The 7,923-nt window shown below is 46.5% G+C and overlaps 1 long non-coding RNA gene across 1 annotated transcript; it reads right to left on the bottom strand.

Moving 5' to 3' along the window:
* Positions 1–1,051: 1,051 nt before the first annotated feature.
* LOC122227630 lies at positions 1,052–3,821 on the bottom strand. The gene is made up of 3 exons (XR_006206161.1): positions 3,616–3,821; positions 3,393–3,490; positions 1,052–1,372 (listed from the first exon to the last, which is right to left on the bottom strand). It is a non-coding gene; the product is annotated as an uncharacterized LOC122227630 (long non-coding RNA).
* Between the last annotated feature and the right edge of the window lie 4,102 nt (positions 3,822–7,923).

The raw sequence follows: 7,923 nt of genomic DNA, 5'->3' as shown, positions 1-7,923 counted from the left end.
AAAAAAAAAAAAAGAAAAGAAAAGAAAGGCAGGGGAAGATTTCCAGGGTGGGGAGATGAGTCAGGAGATGGCAGAGGGGCAGGTGAGTCCGGGTTCTAGCGGTATAGGGTAAAGTGATAGAACTGAAACCCTCATGTGAACCAGGACCCTCAAAGGACTGTGCCGTCAGTGAAAAAGATGAAGGAACTCTCCTCTGGCACAGGGAAACAAAAAAATGTACATGGAGAAGCCTGAGTGGGAGTGTGAGGGTGGGTATTTCCTGGGGAATTTACAATCCAAGCTCAGGTTTGGAGTTCGACTTTACACTACTCACATGTCTGGGAATCACAACTGAAGAATTAACCTAACACGTGTCCTGGACCATAAGCCTGCTCCAGAGAAACTCATGTTCAACCCAGGCTTGTATAGCCCAGGGGCAGTGCTCAAACTCTCCTCAGAGGTGGAGGGATCCCTAGGGGGACTTCCAAGCAGCAGAAGGCTGGCTCAACACCTTCTGTCTGGGTCGTTCTTCGTCTTCGTGCTTTCATGCCAGCCTTGCCCCTGGGGCTGGGACTACACTCAGCACCCTCCCCAGGCTGAGAGGCAGAGCCAGGTGGATAACCCTGGACTCCTGACCTACATGACGCGGCCTCATGCAGAGCCCTGGACTAGGTTCTGGAAGAGATGCCAAGGACAATGAGCTATTGCTCTCATTGGAAGACACCAAACAAGGAATTCTAAATCACCTGTGAAATATGCGCTACAACGGAATGCATGCAAACCACGGGGCTACAAAATAAACCAGTGAAAGGGCTTCTCAGAAGAGACATGTCTACGCCAGGTTGGAGAGAAGGGCCCTGGGTGGGGCAGACGAGACGGACTTTTGCTATTGGCTCTGCCTCCTCCTGGCTGTGTCCTTGGCAAGTCCCTTCCTTTCCCACAAGCCTCTGCTTTCCCATCTAAGGTCTCCTCCGATGCTAAGATTCTATGTCCGACTGAGGGAACAGACGGGAGGAGAGAGTTCCAGAGAGAAAGCTCAGCTCTTAGGCAGGGGGTAACTGAGGAAGGGAATGGGAAGCCCAGAAGCGGCCAAGGGCAGTAACAGGCCAGAGCAGGAGGTAGAGAGCTTGAACTGGAGCCCTTTGTTCTCATCCTCCTGAAACTCCACATCCTCGGCACCCACTGAGTCCTTGGCTCTCTGCAAACCAGCCTGGCCCCAGCACACTCCTGAAACTGCTTTCTTCCTGCTTCCCAGTGACCCAGGCCCAGAGCCCTTTCTTGGTCCTCCTCCTCAGTCTCTCAGGAGCAGTTGACACTGGTGCTTACTGTTAGCTGGCTTTGGTCCCAGCTTCCTGCTCCACACGGTCCTCTGCTGGGTACCAGGTTATTCTTCCTAAATTACGAATAGAAAAATCTCATTCCCTTGCTCAAAAACCTCCAGTGGGTCCTTTCGCCCACCAGTCTAAGTACAAACTCATCACCCAGGCATGCAAAGCTCTCCACAATACCTCAACCTGCCCTCCCAGCTTTTCCTCTCCCTGTTCCCTTGCATGAGTTGTGTACCCCAAGCTCCTCCTCACCATCCTCTCCTACCTCCCTACCTTGGGCGTGCAGTGATTCCCACCTGGAATCTCCTTTCTCTGCTGGTCAAATTACCTTTCATCATCCCTGTCCGTGCCACTGCCTCCTGGAAAATCTGCCTTTTCTTTTCTAATGGAGGTCTTTTTTTAAGGTTTTTTATTTGTTGTTGTTGTTAAATATTTTCTTTATTTTTGAGAGAGAGAGAAGGGGGGGGGGCAGAGAGAAAGGGGGACAGAGGATCCAAAGCATACTCTGCCCTGACAGCAGTGATCCTGATGCAGAGCTTGAACTCACGAACCACAAGATCATGGCCTGAGCCAAAGTCTGACACTCAACGGACAAAGCCACCCGGGTGCCCCAGGGTTTTTTTGTGCGTTTGGTTTGTTTTGTTTTGTTTAATAGTCTCTGCACGCAACACAGGACTCAAACTCACAACGCTGAGATCAAGAGTTGCATGCTCTTCTAGCTAAGCCAGCCAGGCACCCCTGGAAAACCTGTCTTGATCATTTCCAAATGTAACTGTATTAGCTAGGCTGCTGAAACAAACACCCTAAAATACACGGGTTTGAGTAGGCCCTCCCTGATTCCTGCCTGTTCTCTGACCCTCATTCTCCAGTTTTTCTTTTGTTTCTGTGAGCCATTTGATAACCTTCTAATAAACTCCTTCTCTGCTTAAGCTATTCAGAATTGGTTTCTGTTGCTTGCAATCAATAACCATGACTGATACCCCTGCCTCCCTCCTAGATTGCTATCGAGTGAGATGCTGTGTGCACAGGTGCTTTGTGAAGAGTGAAGCCCAGCAGAAATGTGATTTATCATTCCACTCTCTATTCCCCATCCATGGCCTCCCATCATCCCGCTGCCTCTGACAGAAGAGAACCAGCAAAACAACTAGCAATCACATTAGCCAAAGGGAATGAAGGGCCAGAAGAGCTAGCGATGAAGCCCAAAATAGAACACTCATGTTACACTTGATAATTACCTCCCTGAATATGACTTTTGCAATTATATAATCCTAAACTTTTTTTTTTTTTGCATTGTAAACAGATAGCAAATAATCTCCAAAACCACTTACTGATGATTCCTGACTCCATTAAGGTAAGTTTAAGTGCTTTGTTTAGATCCCCTGTTACTGAGCCACCAAGAGAGAGAAAGTGGCTATTTCCCCCCTGCAGTTCCTCTCCAGGCCATGCGGCCTTCACTGTCCACTTACGCTAGAAGAAATCACTCCCTTTTCTAAACTCCTCTGACACAATTTTCTTCCAAATATCATTTACATACAGTAAAGTGCACAAATCTTAAGTGGACCTTTGGTTAAATTTTCACATATTTTGCATATGCCCAGGATTCCACTACTCAGATGAAGACACAGAACATTTCCAGAAGGTTCCTTCATGCTTTCTCCCAGCCAGTACCCTAATATGAACCTCTGACCTCTATCACCATAGATTGTTTTGCCAGTTCTAGAACTTCATAAAAATGGAATCACGTAGGAGCACCTGTGTGGCTCAGTCAGTTGAGTGCTCAACTTTGGCTCAGGTCAGGATCTCACTGTTCCTGAGTTCGAGCCCCGCATCAGGCTCTGTGCTGGCAGCTCAGAGCCTGGAGCCTGTTTCAGATTCTGTGTCTCCCTCCCTCTTTCTCTCTCTCTCTCTCTCTCTCTCTCTCTCTCTCTCTCTGCCCCTCCCCTGCTCACACTCTCTCTCTCAAAAATAAACATTAAAAATTTTTTTTCTTTAATGGAATCATGTAATATATGCTCTTACTTCTAGCTTTTTTCATTCAATAAGTGTTTTAGTCTCCTGGCTTTTTTTTTAAATAAAATTTATCACCTTGCACATGAAATCTTCCTCACTTATAGACATGTTTTCTCTCTTCTACTAGACCTGGGAGTGGGGTCTGTGTCAGATGGCAGTCCCTTCAGAAGCCCCTGCAAATTAGATGATAAACAGTCCCCAGATGATTTCACCAGTGAAGATCAGAACTGTGGACACCATTTCTCTGTCCCCCTTACCATCTCTGTCATGATGCTGTGCACATGTATTGGGTACTTACCATGTGCCAGGCTCTGGGCTGAGTCCTTCATACACATTAACTTCATATAAGTGCCCACCATACCCCCAGATGCAGGTATGACTTTGTCCCCATTTTCTACATGAGGAAACTGAGACTAAGATGTTATAATACTTCCTCCATGGCCAACTTCCTAAGAAGTGACAGAGCCAAGCTCAGACCCTGCTGTCTCTGACCCAGTACCCAGACTGCTAACCACTAACCCACACTGTCTTGTGGTTGGGAAAAAAGCTAACATGAATGGTCTGCCTGTCCTTTGTGACAGCTTGTGAACCCCTCCCATCAGCCCTGCAATGTGCATATTATTATGCCCATCTTCACAGGTAGGAAGGCTGAGGGTCAGAAAGGTTGAATGACCTGTTCATATAAGCAAGTAGCCATGGCTGAAGACCAGAATCCCTCTCAGGGTAGGCCTGTGCTCTTTGACATTCATGAGCCTCCTTTCTGTGAGACAAGCTAACTGAATGAAAGGGCCTTAGCAGCACATCTCTGTGTGGGCTGGGTATTTGTTTTCTTGACTCAGGTTGATGTCAGGATCAATAGTCTCCTTTAAAGCACAGCATTCGGAACTGACTGGCTGACTTGACTGTGCAAGGCCGACTAGGGTGACTGTGTCTATGGCAACATTTAAGATATACTCAAATATGGAAAAAAAAGTTTTCAATGTTTATTTATTTTTGAGAGAGAGTGGAGGAAGGGCAGAGAGAAAGGAAGGCAGAGGATCTGAAGCAGGTTCTGTGCTGACAGCAGAGAGCCCAACGCGGGGCTCAAACTCAAGAACCATGAGATCATAACCTGAGCCAAAGTTGGATGCTTAACTGAGCCACCCAGGTGCCCTATCCTCAAATATTTTTAAAAAGCAGATCCAAATGAAGGGGCGCCTGGGTAGCTCAGTTCGTTAAGTGTCCGACTCTTGATTTCATGGCTCAAGTCATGATCTCATAGTTCATGAGTTCGAGCCCCGTGTCAGGCTCTGCACTGTCAGTGCAGAGCCTGCTTGGGATCCTCTCTCTCCCTCTCTCTCTGCCCATCCCCTGCCCATCTCTCTCCCTCTCCCTCTCTCAAAAATAAATAAATAAACTTGAAAAGAAGAGAAAAGAAAAGAAAAGAAAAGAAAAGAAAAGAAAAGAAAAGAAAAAAGCAGATCCAAATGAAAAGGACATGTGCTTTCATTCAAGCCTTATGTACTGAGTTCATGATAAGAGCCCAGCATAGTTCCAGGTACTGGTGAACACGGAAGGCCTGGTTTTCAGTCTCTTGGGGCCTCTGGTCCCGAAGGGGAAACAGACATGAGTAATGAAGGGCAAGTTCAGGACTGTGGCAATCCACAATAGGCGTTCCTAACTAAGCCTGAGTTAAGGAAAGCTTCAGAGAGGAAATGACATTTAATTTTGGTCTGAATGATGAACTGGAGCTAGAGGCTAAGGCAGTAAAGTGTGTATGTTGGAGAAGAAAGTTCAGGCAGAGGGAGCCACATGTGAGAAGAGCCTGAAGCAGGAAGAGAAAACACCAGATACTTCATGAGAATGAAGTCTTTCTCCTTGTTCACAATGGTTCACACACTATTGGCATAAATTAGGCACTATAAATTCCTGGTTACCGGAATGAATTAATGAATGGATGGGTGGGTGGATGGATGAATGAATGAATGAATGAATGAATGAAATTCAAACTGGCTGGAGCTGAGAACGGAGCAGCAGGAGATGGAGGCTGAGAGGTGGTCCAGATCATACAAGGTCTTGAAGGTCATGGTTAAAGGGCTTGGATTTTATATAAGGGAAATGGGAGAGTATTTGAAGAATTTTGAGACATGATCTTATTTGAATTTCTAAAAACTCACCTTGGCTACTGAGAAGAGAATGGCCCCCAGAGGGGGCAGCTCGAGATAATGGCAGTGGTGGGGATGGAGAGCAGTAGAAGGACTCAGGAGTTATCAAGGGGGTGGGACGATCAGGATTTGAGTCAAGGATGACTCACACAGGCTTCTGGCTGCAGTGACAGCTGTGTGATGCGACCATGCACCATGATAGGGACCCTGGAGGGGGAGCAGGTGGGGAAGATGAGGAGTTTTTATACATGTTGAGATTCAGATGCCTAAGAAACACCCAAGTGAAAAAGTCAAGTGGGCTGGCTGTTAGATGTGTGGGCTGGTGCTCAGAGAGAGAGAGCTCCGGAGAGAGCTCTGAGGACTGTTGACATCTGAATAGTAATTGAAACCTCAGGAAGAATTAGCCCAGGAAGAGAATAAAGCAGAGGAAGCTAGGGCCCAGAACTCAACCTTTAATGGCTACAGAGAGGAACTGGAGAAGCTGGCAGATGAAACCAAGAAGAGAGACACAGGTGGTAAACTGGAGAGCACAAGGGTCACACAGGTGGGAAGAAGGTTTGGAGAAAGATGCAGACTGAAGTGTTTCCAGTGGATTTAGCAATATGGAAGCGATGGATAACATCAGCTATAAAATATAACTAATGATTACTGCTATCTAGTCCTAAGGAAGGAGACTGTGTTCTAGGCACAGGACTTGAAAATCCTCTATAAGGCTCTGGATGCCAGGTTATTGGAACCCGGACTCCCCCTTGGGGTCAGGATTTCTTGTCTTTGGTGGAAAGAAAAGCTGCCTGTGAAGAGCTTTGGACACAGAAGGAAAGATTCTTGGAAAACCTGCTCTTAAAACATCAGTAAGGACATGTGATTTAGCAAAGAAACCACCTGAAGTTCCATGATTCATTCCCTCAACAACACGTTTATCCAGCCTCTACTATTTACCTGATACGTAAATCTCAATCCATTGACTATTTCTTGAGCCCTTACTGTATGCATTAATCAATCTATAAGTCTTTTGTTATTTAATCAAAAATGTAAACTCTTGGGGCACCTGACTGGCTCAATTGGTAGAGTGTGTGACTCTTGATCTCGGGGTCATGATTTTGAGCTCCATGGTGGGCATAGAGTTGACTTAAAAGAAAAAAGTAAACTCTCAGAGCAGAACTTTTTCTTTACCCTTTTATCTCCCAACAAATGGGGAAAACCCAGCAATCCTTGTCAATTCGCCATTCTCCCAATTTCCCAGGAGTCTACTCCCTCCACCTAGAATGCCCTCCAACTGCGTAAATCCTCAATTTGAAGGCCCAGTTTGGATGTCACTTCCTCTGTGAACTTCCCCCAAATGCCTCAAACAAATTTAAAAGGTTTTTCTTGGGGGTCCTAAGGGTCAGAACAGCACTTGTCTTCCTACGCAGTGTTGATCTCTGTGTGGGGCTTCTATTTCCCTGTTCCAGTTGTGCCTCTTCACAATCCCTGCTGCCTAGCAGAGCACTTAAATTTGTCAAAAATCAACTACCCTCTCTTCCTTGGTCAAAATAGGGCTGTGTTCCAGACTGAAAAGCTCAGGCTCAGCCAACAACTCAGAAAACACTCCTCCAGCGCCACCTCCTGGCTAGATGGGGTATGATAGCTCCTGATTCCAGGCTTTCTCTCCTTGTTCTTGGTGCCCTCTCCTTCAGCTTTTATTCTTCCATTCATTCACTCTTTTGTTCTTTCTATGCCAGGCTCTGAGTGTACTAGTGAGCAAGACAAAGTCAGTTCCTGAGCTCAGGGAGTTCCGAATCTAGTGCAGAAGTCTCATAACTGGAGCGTGCTACTACAATCTGTGATCCTGAATGTTTTGAGGCGGCAGGAAAGGGGCTGCTTTGCCAGTCCCTGAGGCTGCCATCCCCAGAGGCCATGACTAGAGCATGACCGAAACAGGACATGGCCCTCCTGTGGCTACCTGAGCTCTCACTTGGGAAGTATATCTGTGCCAGGCAGGTTCTCCACACACTCCATTCCACACTCCACACACTCCTCCACACACTTTTTTTTTTTTTTTTAGCTTATTGATCACAACAAAGAAAAACAGTACACCACACCACAGAACATTCTGGTATCTCTCTTGGTGCCTCTGAATGGCTAGGTCCTGGGATTCACGTCTCATATTCTTTTTTTCTTTTCTTTTTTTTTTTTAATGTTTATTTATTTGAGAGAGTAAGGGGGGAGGGGCAGAGAGAGGGGGATACAGAGGATCTGAAGCAGGCTCTGCACAGAGCCCAACGTGGGGCTCAAACTCACGGACTGTGAGACAATGACCTGAGCCGAAGTCGGACCCTTAACCGACTGAGCCACCCAGGCACCCTTCCATGTCTTACATTCTTGAAGCCCTAAGATTAGAACCACAGTGTTAGAGCTGGAAGAGACCTTCATTCTTTCTTCCATTATTTCTGTAAATACTTGCTGAGTACTAGTAGGTGCCA

This window comes from Panthera leo, chromosome C1 (assembly GCF_018350215.1).
Source record: "Panthera leo isolate Ple1 chromosome C1, P.leo_Ple1_pat1.1, whole genome shotgun sequence".
In the NCBI taxonomy this organism is placed as follows: domain Eukaryota; kingdom Metazoa; phylum Chordata; class Mammalia; order Carnivora; family Felidae; genus Panthera; species Panthera leo.
The sequence above is the reverse complement of the archived record's forward strand: the minus strand, read 5'-3'. Positions and strand labels throughout refer to the sequence as shown.